Below are 14,391 nucleotides of genomic sequence, written 5' to 3'. Positions count from 1 at the left end.
TGTTTTGCCCACTTTAACACCTCTTTCTCGTGGTATTTATGGAAGCAGATAATTACAGCTCTTGGCGGCTCATTTGCTTTGGGTTTCGGCCTTAACGACTGATGAGCTTTGTTCAGTTCATACCGGGAGGGGTCCTCCCCCTCCCCCATCAACTCAGTCAACATCTTCGCGAAGTATTCTGTTGGCCTCGAGCCCTCTGTGCCTTCGGGCAAGCTCACAATTCTGAGATTGTGTCGCCTCGAGCGGTTTTCCAAATCTTCAAGCTTTGCTCGGAGCCCTCTATTGACCTCCACCACCCTCTGCAGTTCGTCCCCCATCAAGGTGAACTGGTCGCTGTGCTGCGACATGGCCTCCTCCACTTCCTTCATCCTTTCACCTTGTTCTCTCACCTCGGCCGATGTCTTTGCCACAGCTACCCTCACTGGGGCGATTGCCTCCTCCACCACTGATTTTAGTGCGACCGCCATTTCCTTCCTCAACGCCTCCATGTGCCTCGCAAATTGCTTCTCCAGCTCCACAGCCATCACCTTGGTCATCTTTTCCATTGTAAGTAGTGCAGCCCCACCATGTGGTCTGGCCTCCACCATCTTGTCAACGCTTTTGCTGGTCCTCTCACTCGACGGCGAACCCGCATTTCCTCCCTTCTTCACAGCTGCTTTTGGCATCCTATTTCGACGTACTATTTTTTCTTTCTTTCTTCAATCCTAAAAAAATAAATTCTTCCCCCGGGACCGGAGTTCAAACTTCCCAAAAATCCATTTTAAGCGGGAGCCGCCCGATGTGCTACTCCCCCTCTACATGCTGCGTCCTGGATTCCGGCCTGCTGCCTCGATTGCTTTGCCTCGTGTTAAGCTGCGCCCCCGCCTCTCACTTCGGGCTCGATGCCTCCGCTCCGGCTGCTGGACAAACCCCACGGGGCTCCTCACCGGCTTCAAACCGGCCCGACCGGGCACCCGTTCCTCGGGCCTCAAATGCCGAAAAACATCGGGAGACAAAAACAACGGGGAAACCCCCAAAGATAGCGCGCTGAATCCCGCCCTATTTATTAAATTAAAGAAATGACAAATATACAAGTACAAGACTACAGTACACTCGGGCAATTAAGTATATGAATCACTAAAGACACACACAATTTGCCAAATATTCCCCTTGTTCCAAACTATATGAAGAATACCTGAACTCAAGACTTTCCCTTTTCCAAAAAAGCATCCAAATTATGTAAATCTATAAGTTAAATCCAGTTTATGATTAACACACAACACAGTGCGGATAATCAAGTCTGGGAAACATCTTTTCTTGGTCCAGCAAAAAATTTTTTTTCGACGGTTTCTGCAAGACCTTGGCTTTAAGACTCCGATACTAGCTGAGGCTCCTGACTGTTAGATTTTCAAACTCACCTCTCTGACTCCTGGGCGTAAACTAGCTCTCTGCTTCAGAGGTCACTGGCAACTATATATCATTTGTCTAGCCACCTGCATCTTGTTACTTTTAAAATTGTGTTCATTTTGCCTTTTGCATGCTAGGCTGATTTATACCTGTTGCTGGGCAGATCTATGACACCTGTTGCTGGGCAGGTCACAACCCATTGTCCCTTGTTACATTCATGTTACTGCTTCTACGAGGCAGATTTCCAGCTGTTGCTGGGCAGAGCTGTTGCTGGGCCTATCCATGACAGCTGTCAAGCAGCACTTAGCAACAATTTGTTCACCGACATTCAGTTTTGGTTTTGCCAGGGCCACTCAGCTCCCAACCTCATCCCAGCCTTGGTCCAAGCATGGACAAAATAACTGAATTCCAGAGATGCGGTGGATGAAGTGATTGGCGTACAGGTACATAGATCCCTAAAGGCAGCAGTTCAAGTAGACAAGGTTGTTAAGAAAGCACATAGAATGCTCTCCTTCATTGGCAGAATATAAAAGTAAGGATATAATGGTAGAATTGCATAAAACGCTGGTGAGGCCACAACTGGAATATTGTATGCAGTTCTGGTTGCCACATTATTTCTCTGGAGAGAGCGCAGAGTAGATTTACAAGAATGTTGCCAGGGCTAGAAAAGTGTGGCTACGAGGAGAGATTGGATAGGTTGGGGTTAATTTCTTTGGAACAAAGAAGCCTGAGGGTGTGACTTAATTGAGGTGTACAAAATTATGAGGACAGTAAGAAGTCTTACAACACCAGCATAAAGTCCAACAGGTTTGTTTAGAATCACTAGCTTTCGGAGCACTGCTCCTTTCTCAGGTGAATGAAGAGGTAGGTTCCAGAAACATATATATAGACAATGTCAAAGATGCAAGACAATACTTTGAATGCGAGTCTTTGCAGGTAATTAAGTCTTTAGTAGCATTCTCCAAGGCAGCCTTCAGGATGCGCGACAACGCAGAATCGGCGAGCAGAAACTTATAGCCAAGTTCCGCACACATGAGTACGACCTCAACCGGGACCTTGGATTCATGCCGCATTTCATTCGCCCCCAACCATCTGGCCTGTGCTTGTGAAATCCTACCAACTATCCTGGCTTGAGACAATTCACACCTCTTTAACCTGTGATTATCCCTCTCTATGGATCTGTAAAGACTTAATTACCTGTGCCCACTGTGCTAAACCAGCCCCTTGTGAATGTCCTGATGATTGTCCTGATGAGTATAAGGTGAAAAGCTTCAGCGTCTTTTTTCAGCAATATTCAAGTTCTATACTACCAAATGACATAATAAAGAAATTCCATACTGTCCAAGACAAAGCTACAAGCAATGCTTACATCCAATGCGTGAATATAAAAGAACAATTAACAGATGTTTTAAAATAATTGGTTTTCAGTGAGTAAGGAAATACCATTTCTCTTGTTTGGGAGTCAATGATCAGTTACGAGTGAAAATTTGTGATTGCCAATGAAGAAGGAGCCTAGGGAAAAACTCTTTACATAGAGGGTTGTTGGAAAATTGAAGCTTGCAAAAGTGGATGGTTGAGACAGAGCTATTACATTTTCTGTTGAAATAAAGATTTGGCACAGAAGATTGTACAGCCATGAGGAAAAGTGTGGGGCAGTAGGGATTAGTTTAGGTTTGCTCCAGAAAAAAACTGGTACCAGTGCAATGGGCAGAGTATTTCCTCTGTGCTGTAACGTTTTGCAGTTCTTAGGTGTTAATGCAGATGCAAGCAGATTATTTAACAGAATATTAACAGATCTCAAGCAAGACAAGGGATTAGAAAAGAAAATTACTTTGCAGAGTTAGAATTATATCGAAGTCGCACTTAACAAGAATCTACTTTGTCTATTTAAAAATTGGTTGGTTAATTACAGTGTTGAATTGAAAATGAAAGATATAAGCCCAAGTTTACAAAATGAAAAGCAAATACTCCATGAAGTACAAATGTGCTACTGGGACTATGGAAACATAATTTATTGGAAGCGACTGTTCAGATCTGAATGATAAAGGTGTAAGTGGAGGATGATAATGTGAACTATTACTTGACTGACCGAAAAGGTCATGTAGAAATTTGCAAAAATTTACCTTAGTTGATGAAATATATGGGATGAAAACCATTAAATAGAACCTACATCTATAGAAGAAGTAGATGACTTTTTTTCTGGCTTTATTGTTATGTGTCCTTGATGCATCATAACTTATAACTGGCCAAGTGAAGTGATGCAATTACATGTTTTCACTTGTTTTAACAAACAAACTGTCATGCAGAAATGTATGGGATGCTCTTTGTTCGATTCTTCATTGAAAACTTGGTGTTTTTCTGCCGTATTTCAAATAAAAAACAGCCTAAATGAGCCATGGACCAAATTCAGAAAATTCCACCTGAGAAAACTAAAATAAAACATCACTTTTCTAAGGGTACTTCTTATTGTGGAAGGGGGAAACCTGTGGTTTTCCGATAATATATTCAGTTTGATCTCTCTAAACACATGTGTAACTGCAGTTTTTTTTAACTGAAGTTGTGATTTGACAGTCCTATTTATTACACTGCTTCAATAAACCATTTCAATTCATTGGTAGTTTACAGAAATAAGTCAATTTCAAAGGGAACAAACAACAATACAGCATAGGAACAGGCCCTTCGGCCCTCCAAGCCTGCGCCAATCACGTGTCCTATCTCGACCAACCGCCTGTATCCTTCTATACCCCATCTGTTCATGTGCCTATTCAGATAAGTCTTGAAAGGTCGCTAACGTATCTGCCTCAACCACCTCACTTGGCAGTGCATTCCAGGCCACCACCACCCTCTGTGTAAAAAAAAACGTCCCCAACACATCTCCACTGAACCTGTTCCCTCTCACCTTGAACTTGTGCCCCCTTGTAATTGTCATTTCCGCCCTGGGAAAATGCCTCCAACTGTTCACCCTATCTATACCGCTAATAATTTTATAAACTTTGATCAGGCCGCCCCTCAGCCTCTGTCCCTCTAAGGAGAACAATCCCAGTTTATTCAATCACTCCTCATAGCTAATACCCTCCATATCAGGCAACATCCTGGTAAACCTTTCTGTACTCTCTCCAAAGCCTCCACGTCCTTCTGGCAGTGCGGTGACCAAAATTGGACACGGTATTCCAAATGTGGCCTGACCAATGTTCTATATAATTCTAACATAATTTTTGAGCTTTTATACTCAATACCCTGTTCTGTGAAGGCAAGCATGCCATATGCTTTCTTTACCACCATTTCCACCTGTGCTGCCACTTTTAATGGATCTGGGGTGAAATTCTCCGTTATCGGCGCGATGTCCGCCGACCGGCGCCAAAAACGGTGCAAATCAGTCCGGCATCACGCCGCCCCAAAGGTGTGGAATCCTCCGCATCTTGGAGGACCAAGCCCTAACCTTGCGGGGCTAGGCCCGCGCCGGACTGATTTCCTCCCCGCCTTTGGTGCCCCGCCAGCTGGCGCGGAAATGACATTGCCGGGTGGCGCATGAGCGTGAGCGTTAGCGGCCGCTCACGGCATCCCCACGCATGCGCTGTGGAAGGAGTCTCTTCTGCCTCCGCCATGGTGGAGACCGTGGCAAAGGCGGAAGGAAAAGAGTGCCCCCATGGCACAGGCCCGCCCGCGGATCGGTGGGCCCCGATCGCGGGCCAGGCCACCGTGGGGGCACCCCCCGGGGCCAGATCGCCCCCTGCCCCCCCGCAGAACCCCGGAGCCCACCCGCACCTCCTTGTCCCGCCGGTAAAGTAGGTGGTTTAATCCACGCCGGCGGGACAGGCATTCTAGCAGCGGGACTTCAGCCGATCAGGGCCGGAGAATCGCGGGGTGGGCCCACCAACCGGCGCGATTCCCGCCCCCGCCGAATCTCCGGTGCCGGAGAATTCGGCAACCGGCGGGGGCGGGATTCACGCCAGCCCCCGGCGATTCTCCGACCCGGTGGGGGCTCGGAGAATCTCGCCCCTGTTGGCCTGCATGCCTAGATATCTCTGTGTTTCTATGCTCCTGATGGTTCTGCCATTTATTTTATAGCTCCCACCTGAATTGGATCTACCAAAATGCATCACCTTGCATTTGTCCAGGTTAAACTCCATATGCCATTTCTCTGCCCAATTTTGTAGCCTATCTATATCCTGTTGCATTCTCTGACAATCTTCACCACTATCCACAACTCCTGCAATCTTAATATCATTCACGAACTTGCTAATGAGACCCGCAACATTTTCTTCCAAGTCAGTTATATATATTACAAAGAGAAGAGGTCCCATACTGATCCCTGCAGAACACCACTAGTTACAGACCTCCATTCGGAAAAACACTCTTCCACTGCTACCCTCTATCTTCTATGGCCAAGCCAGTTCTGGATCCATCCAGCTAGTTCACCGCTGACCCCATGTGATCTAATCTTTTGCACCGGCCTGCCATGAGGGACCTTATCAAATGCTTTACTAAAGTCCATGTAGGCAACATCCACTGCCCTTCCCTTGTCAATCATTTTTGTCACCTCCTCAAAGAATTCAGTGAGACATGACCTCCCTCGTATAAAACCATGCTGTCTATTGCTAATAAGACCATTCACTTCCAAATGTGCATAGATCCTATCTCTGAGAATCTTTTCCAACAATTTCACTATCACTGACGTCAAGCTCATTGGCCTATAATTACCCGGATTATCCTTGCAACCCTTCTTAAATAACGGTACGACATTGTGTATTCTCCAATCCTCTGGGATCTCACCTGTGGCCAATGAGGACATAAAGATTTCTGTCAGAGGTCCAGCAATTTCATCTCTTGTCTTCCTCAGTAATCTAGGAATGATACGATCTGGCCCTGGGGATTTGTCTACCTTAATGCTTTTTAACACATCTAACACTTCCTCCCTAGTAATAATGACCTGTTCTAAAGTGTTTACACATCCCTCTGAGACACAAATAAACATGTGCCTCTCCTTTGTGACTACCGATGCAAAATACTCATTAAGGACGTCACCTACTTCCTCTGGTTCTACACATAAATTCCCTCCTTTGTCCTTGAGTGGACCAACTCGTTCTCCAGCTACCCTCTTGTTCCTAATATATGTATAAAATGTCTTGGGATTCTCCTTAATCCTGTCTGCCAAGGACATTTCGTGATCCCTCTTTGCCTTCCTAACTGCCTGCTTGAGCTCTTTTCTACTTTCCTTGTATTCCTCGAGTGCCTTATCTGTTTTTAGTTGCCTGTCCCTTGCTTATGGATCTTTTTTCTTTTTGACAAGATTCTCAATTTCCCTGGTCATCCATGGTTCTGAATCCTGCCTTTCTTGTCCTTCCTTTTTACCGGCACGTGCCTATCCTGCACTCCCACCAACTGCTCCTTAAAAGACTCCCACGTGCTAAATGTGGATTTACGCTCAAACAGCCTCTCCCAAACAACAGCCTCCAAATCCTGCCAAATCTGGTTGTAGTTAGCCTTCCCCCAATTTAGCACCTTAACCCTAGGACAACACTCGTCCTGTTCCATGAGTATCCGAAAACTTACGTAATTGTGGTCACTGTTCGCCACATGTTCTCCCACTGCAACTTTGATGACCTGGCCAGGCTCGTTTCCTAGTACTAGGTCCAATATAGCCCCCTCTCTATCCACATGTTGTTCCAAAAAACCTTCTTGGAGACACTTAACAAATTCCTCACCATCCAGACCTCTAGCCCTAAGGACTTTCCAGTCAATATGAGAGAAATTAAAGTCTTCCACTACAACAACCCTATTATTTCTATGATGTGGAGATGCCGGCGTTGGACTGGGGTGAGCACAGTACGAAGTCTTACAACACCAGGTTAAAGTCCAACAGGTTTGTTTCGATGTCACTAGCTTTCGGAGCGCTGCTCCTTCCTCAGGTCACCTGAGGAAGGAGCAGCGCTCCGAAAGCTAGTGACATCGAAACAAACCTGTTGGACTTTAACCTGGTGTTGTAAGACTTCGTACTATTATTTCTACATCTATCCAGAATCTGCTTACATATGTTCTTCAACTTCCCGTGGGCTGTTGGGAGATCTGTAGTACACCCCCATCATAGTGACTGCCCCTTCCTGGTTCTGAGCTCTACCCACAGTGCCTCGTTACTTGATTCTTCCATGGCGTCCTCCCTCTGTACAGCTGTAATATGTTCTCCAACCAGCATTGCAACTCCTCCACCTCTTTTCCTTCCTCCCTGTCTCGCCTAAAACACCTATATCCTGGAATATTTAACTGCCAGTCCTGTCCCTTTTTTAACCAAGTCTCCGTTACATCAACCACATCCAAGTTCTGCGTGTGAATCAAAGCTTTAAGTTCATCTGTCTTGCCTGTTATACTCCGTGCATTGAAGCACTCCAGACCTCCAGTCCCACTGAGTTTGCCCTCCCCAGCATGCCCTTCCTCTTAGCCAGCCTGACCCTGGTATCATGCTCAACCCCAGCCTGTACATTTGCTGGCTTACTGTCCTGATTCCTACCCTCCTGCCAAGTTAATTTAAACCCACCCGAATTTCAGATTTATATTTTCATATTTTGAAAAGTTTTAATGATGAGAGAAATTTTCATCAATTGTCCAAGCCAAGAAGAGATTACTACTTTCAAAACTAGTTATATTATTTAATGGGGGGAAAATGTATGATTAAGACTAATTCTGATTTAATTCATCACAATTAATTCAAATTGACTATTTAATCAATAAAGGATTATTGTTATATTTGAAATGGTGGCAGCTAATTTTTGATATCTTTTATTATGCTGGCTAGATTGTTTAAACAAAATGTTTTTATGTCAGGCAAGACTCTGTTGAATAGGGCATACTGCCACGTGAGGAGGGGTAAAATATGACTCCCCTGCCCGACCACCCCAAGTCTGACCGCTACAGGGTTTGTTATGAATTTATAAGGATTTAACTAGCCTGTATGACTAAGACCACCGTGCCAAGGAATAAGAGCGGAGGCCCTATGGCAGCATGCCACCATTAAAAAGACTTCCTCATAATCACTGTGTTAAATAAACTTGGTTTGTGTTGAATAAACTCGGTTTGTGTTGAATAAACTCGGTTTGTTCTCACTGGAAGGACGGAGGTTGAGGGGCGATCTGATAGAGGTCTACAAAATTATGAGGGGCAAAATTATGAGGGGCATAGACAGAGTGGATAGTCAGAGGCTTTTTCCCAGGGTAGAGGGGTCAATTACTAGGGGACATAGCTTTAAGGTGAGAGGGGCAAGGTTTAGAGGAGATGTATGAGGCAAGTTTTTTACACCGAGGGTAGTGGGTGCCTTGAACTCGCTGCCAGAGGAGGTGGTGGAAGCAGGGACGATAGTGACGTTTAAGGGGCACCTTGACAAATACATGAATAGGATGGGAATAGAGGGATACGGACCCCGGAAGTGTGGAAGATTTGAGTTTAGACTGGCAGCATGGTCGGCACAGGCTTGGAGGGCAGAAGGGCCTGTTCCTGTACTGTACTTTTCTTTGTTCTTTGTTCATCACCAATTCCACAGTCCACCCACCCGACTTCAATCTGCCACGCCAACATTGCCCACCCACCCGGCTTCAACCTGCCACGCCAATATTGCCCACCCACCCGACTTCAACCTGCCAAGCCAACACTGGTCAGCCGTTTCCGCACAGGCCAAGGCCTTTGTGCAGCAAATCGGTACAAGTGGGGACTTGCAGGCAACACAAACTGCAGCAATGGTGGACCCCAACCAATGACACACATCATCAAAGACTACTGCCTGACAAAATTTAGTGGCGGGGTCAAACAGCTCCACTTAGCCGCTGCTAAAGTTAGCGTCTGGCTTGGTGATTACTGTACATGGTTAAAATAAAGAATTTGGAGAGATTAAGGCATTTTACTCACTGTCTGTTTAACTATTTATGAATGAAATGAAATGAAAATCACTTATTGTCACAAGTAGGCTTCAAATTAAGGTACTGTGAAAAGCCCCTAGTGGCCACATTCCGGCGCCTGTTTGGGGAGGTTGGTACAGGAATTGAACCGTGCTGCTGGCCTGCCTTGGTGTGCTTTAAAAGCCAGCTCTTTAGGCCTGTGCTAAACCAGCCCCTATGTACTGATTTCAAAGAAACTAGCCTGACTGGCTTTCTTGAGGTTGAAAACGCCAAGTGGTTAGTTTGCATTGAATGTAAAAGTCGGCCAGGTAAAGATCTCACAGACACACACACTCACAGACACACGCAAGCATGCATATACACATACTCACACACGCACCGTTAGAATTTAGAAATGGAATTTTGTGCTGGTGGGCCTTTCCGGTCCCCCAAAGTCAATCGACCTTGGCATGCTACATTTTGTAGCCTCTTAACTGCTGTGACGGGGCCATAAAATTCCTCCCCAGGAGGTGAGGTGAAGCTCATGTGGCTGCAATTTCCAGAGACAATTTCTATTTAAAAAAAAAAAAAAAATTTTATTAAGCAATTTGCAAGTTTTTATAATAACAATAACAGCGACATAAACGTGGTACAATGAGCATTTCCACCCTTATCCCAATCTTCACACCCCCTAACAATAAAAACAACAGGCAGGCCCTCCCCACACCCCCCCCCCCCCCCCCCCCACACTTTTGGAATTCTGCTTCTGCTGACATTTTAATTTTCCCCGAGAAAGTCGACGAACGGCTGCCACCTCCGGGGGAACCCTACCATTGACCCTCTTAAGGCGAACTTTATTTTCTCGAGACTGAGAAACCCAGCCATGTCACTAACCCAGGTCTCTGCACTCGGGGGCTTCGAGTCCCTCCACATTAATAAGATCCATCTCCGGGCTACCTGGGAAGCAAAGGCCAAGACGTTGGCCTCTTTCACCCCCTGAACTCCCGGCTGTTCCGACACTCCAAAGATCGCCACCTCCGGACTCGGCACACCCGTGCTTTGAGTACCGTGGACATTGCCTTCGCGAAACCCTGCCAAAACCCTCTAAGCTTCGGGCATGCCCAAAACATGTGGACGTGATTTGCTGGGCTTCCTGCGCACCTCGCACACCTGTCCTCTACCCCAAAAAACTTGCTCATCCGGGCCACCGTCATGTGTGCCCGGTGGACTACCTTGAATTATATCAAGCTAAGCCTGGCACATGATGAGGATGTGTTAATCCTGCTTAGGGCATCCGCCCACAGACCCGGCTCTATCTCTCCTTCCCACTTGCCCTTAAGGTCCTCCACCGGAGTTTCCTCCGATTCCAAAAGTTCCTGGTAAATATCTGATACCTTCCCCTCTCCCACCCAGGTACTGGAGACTACTCTGTGCTGTATTCCCTGTGGCGGCATCAGCGGGAAGGCCGGAACCTGCCTTCTCAAGAAGCCTCGCACCTGCAGATACCGAAACCTGCTCGCAATTCAAATTTATCCTTCATGGCTTTCAAGCTGGGGAAGCTCCCGTCTATAAATTGGTTCCCATATCCTCCTTATTGCAAAGATTTGGCAGCGCCAACCCACCCTCCCCCCGACTGCGCTCCAGCAACACTTTCTTCACTCGCGGGGGTTTTACCCGCCCACACAAAATCCGAAATAATCTTATTCACCCACTTTAAAAAAGCCCTCGGGATGAAGATGGGGAGGCACTGAAAGACAAACAGAAATCTGGGGAGGACTGTCATTTTCACAGTCTGTACTCTCCCCGCCAGTGATAGCGGAAGCATATCCCATCTCTTAAAGTCCTCTTTCATTTGTTCTACGAAGCCGGGATAGGTTCAACTTGTGCAGTGCCTCCCATTCCCGTAACAGCCTCCCCGAACAGGTGCCGGAATGTGGCGACTAGGGGCTTTTCACAGTAACTTCATTTGAAGCCTACTTGTGACAATAAGCGATTTTCATTTTCATTTCATTTCATTCCTGGGCCACCTGGATTCCCAGACATCAAAAGCTCCTTCCTACCATTCTAAACGGCAGCTCTCCCAGTCTCTTCTCCGGCCCTCTTGCCTGGATCACAAACATCTCACTTTTCCCCATGTTCAATTGAAACCCCGAAAAATTACCAAATTCCCCGAGGATCCACATAACTTCCCCCATTCCCTCCAATGGACCTGAAATATACAAGAGCAGGTCATCTGTGTAAAGCGGTGCCCCCCCTCCCACCCCCGAACCAGCCCTTTCCAGTTCCTAGAGGCTCTTAATGCCATGGCCAGTGGCTCTATGGCCAGAGCAAACAGTAGCAGGGAGAGGGAGCACGCTTGCCTCGTCCCTCGGTGTAGTTTAAAATACTCCGACCTCAGCTGGTTCGTAAGCACACTCGCTACTGGTGCCTGATAGAGCAACTACACCCAGTCAATGAAGCCCTCACCAAACCCAAACCTTCCCAGCACCTCCCACAGGTAATCCCACTCCACCCGATCAAAAGCCTTCTCTGCATCCATCGCTACCACCACCTCCATCTCCCCTCCTTCTGAGGGCATCATAATAACATTTAAAAGCCTTCAAACATTGGCCGTGAGTTGCCTGCGCTTTACAAATCCCGTCTGGTCTTCCCTTATCACCCCCGGGACACAATCCTCTATCCTTGTGGCCAGTATCTTAGCCAGCAGTTTGGCATCCACATTCAGTAGAGAAATTGGCCTGTATAACCCTCATTACTCCAGATCCTTCTCCCTTTTCAGGATCAATGAAATCGAGGCCTGTGACATAGTTGGGGGAGGACTCCATTCTCTCTTGCTTCATTAAATGTCCTCACCAGCAGTGGGCTCAATATCTCTGAAAACTTATTATGGAATTTCATCAATTTATTTCATCAATTTCAATTGGGGCTCCCAGCCCTTCCACCAGATCCTCATCCACCCTCGGGAACCTCAACTGACCCAAAAACTGCCTTATCCCCTCCAGCCCAGCTGGGGGTTCCGACTCATATAATCTGCTGTAAAAGTCCTTAAAACACCTAATTCACCCCCACTGGGTCCAGGACCGTAATCCCACCTCTACTCTTTGCTCTCCCTGGCCATCTCCCTTTTTCTGAGCTGGTGCACTAACCTTCTGCTTGCCTTTTCCCCATACTCATAAATCGCCCCCTTGCCTTCCTCAGCTGTTCCACCACTTTCCCTGTAGTCAACAGCCCAAACTCCACCTGTAACCTCCGCCGCTCCCTCAGTAGCCTCGCGTCCGGGGACTCCGAGTATCTCCTGTCCACCTGGAGTATCTCCTCAACTAACCTATCGCACTCGGCCCCTTCCACCTTTTCTCTGTGGGGCCCGTATCGAGATAAATTCCCCTCTGACCACTGCCTTCAAAGCTTCCCAAACCGTTGCTGCAGAGACCTCCCCCGTATCATTTGTTTCCAGGTAGCTTTGGATGGACTTGTTTACCCGCCCACAGATCGCTTCGTCCGCTAACAACCCCACCTCCAGCCTCCAGAGCGGGCGTTGTCCTCTCTCCAAACTAACCCGTAGATCCACCCAGTGTGGGCCTGATCCGACACTGCGATTGCCGAGTACTCCGTATCCATGCGAGAGTATAACTTGTGGACATGGGAGAAAAAAGAAAACTCCTTTGCCCTTGGCCGTGCAAACCTCCATGGGTCACCTCCCCCCATCTGTTCCGCGGCTGGCACCCTCCCTATCCTGGATTTTGACTGGTCCAACTCCGGATCAATGACTGTGTTAAAATCTCCCCCCATGATCAAGTTATGTGACTCTAAGTCTGGCATCTTACCTTACACCCGCCTCATAAATTCCACATCATCCCAATTCGGAGCATATACGTTCACGAGTACCACCCGCACCCCCTCCAGCTGCCCACTCACCATTATGTACATAGCCCCCCTGTGTCTGACACGATTCTGCCTGCTTCGAATGCCAACTATTTATTGATAAAAATCGCTACCTCCCTGGTCTTTGAGTCCAGCCCTGAGTGGAATACTTGGCCAACCCACTCCTTTCTCAATCTAGTCTGGTCTATAGTCTTTAGGTGTGTCTCTTGTAACATTGCCACGTCCGCCTTCAGTCCCCTCAAATGCGCAAACACGTGAGCCCTCTTGCCCGGCCCACTCAACCCTCTAACGTTCCATGTAATCAGCCTGACTAGCCATCACCCTTTTTAGGCCAGCCTCCAGCTCGCGCCCCCGGCCTCCTCGAGCCCCCCCTCGGGCATTCGCTGTCCCCGACCTACCATTTGTCCCCTAGTAACAGTTCTTCCACTGTCAGCAAAGCAGCTCCCCCCCCCCTGGTAACAGCCAGAGACAATTTATTTTTAATCTGTGATTCATCTCCAGACGTTGATGAGCTTTACACCTCAGGATCCTTTCGATGAAAGATTCACTATCTCTGCTGGATTTTTGAACTTGTAAGGGTTAGGCTGTTAACTTGGAAGAGGAGAGAAGGGGGCACCTACTGCAGTTTTTCTAGACTATTCAACACTATTTGCAGCTTGCTTGCTTTATAAAGAGATTTCAAAACGGTTACTTCAGTCACATGACCTCTTACGGCGATGTAAATACTATGCCAAGGGCATTTCAGTTGATTCCTTTGAAGTAATTCTTGATATCCTCAGGTATGAAATTCCAGAGCAGGATGCATGTTGGAACTTTCCAGAAACTGGTCACTGGCTACCAGACATAGAAACATAGAAACAAGGAGCAGGAGTTCCCACCTTTTCCCGATAATTATATCTAACTCCTTGAAAACATACAAAGTTTTGGCCTCAAATACGTTCTGCGAATACCACAGGCCGACCACTCTGGGTGAAGACATTTCTCCAGTTCTCAGTTCTAAACAGTCTGCCTCATATCGTCAGACTGTGACCTCTGGCTCTGGACCCCCCCACCATCGGGAACATCCTTCCTGCATCTACCCGTCTAGTCCTGTTAGAATTAAAACATAAATACATTTTAAAATCTTTTTTCCACGTGAGGGGCAATCAGCGCAGCCAATCCACCTAGCCCTGGACACCTTTGGGCTGTGGCGGTGAAACCCACGCTGACACGGGGAGAATGTGCAAAGTCCACACAAACCGTGACTCGGGGTCGGGATAGA

The 14,391-nt window shown here is 47.2% G+C and overlaps 1 long non-coding RNA gene across 1 annotated transcript in view; it reads left to right on the top strand.

Annotated features, from left to right (window-relative positions):
- Nucleotides 1–1,677: 1,677 nt before the first annotated feature.
- Nucleotides 1,678–14,391, top strand: part of LOC140428711 (uncharacterized) — a 96,685-nt gene continuing 83,971 nt past the window's right edge. Inside the window, exon 1 of the long non-coding RNA XR_011948833.1 lies at nt 1,678–1,829. This is a non-coding gene — a long non-coding RNA (uncharacterized lncRNA). The remainder of the gene's footprint in view (nt 1,830–14,391) is intronic.

The sequence above is a fragment of the Scyliorhinus torazame genome, chromosome 8 (genome assembly GCF_047496885.1).
Source record: "Scyliorhinus torazame isolate Kashiwa2021f chromosome 8, sScyTor2.1, whole genome shotgun sequence".
Taxonomy (NCBI): domain Eukaryota; kingdom Metazoa; phylum Chordata; class Chondrichthyes; order Carcharhiniformes; family Scyliorhinidae; genus Scyliorhinus; species Scyliorhinus torazame.
This window is presented reverse-complemented; position numbering and strand designations above follow the sequence as displayed.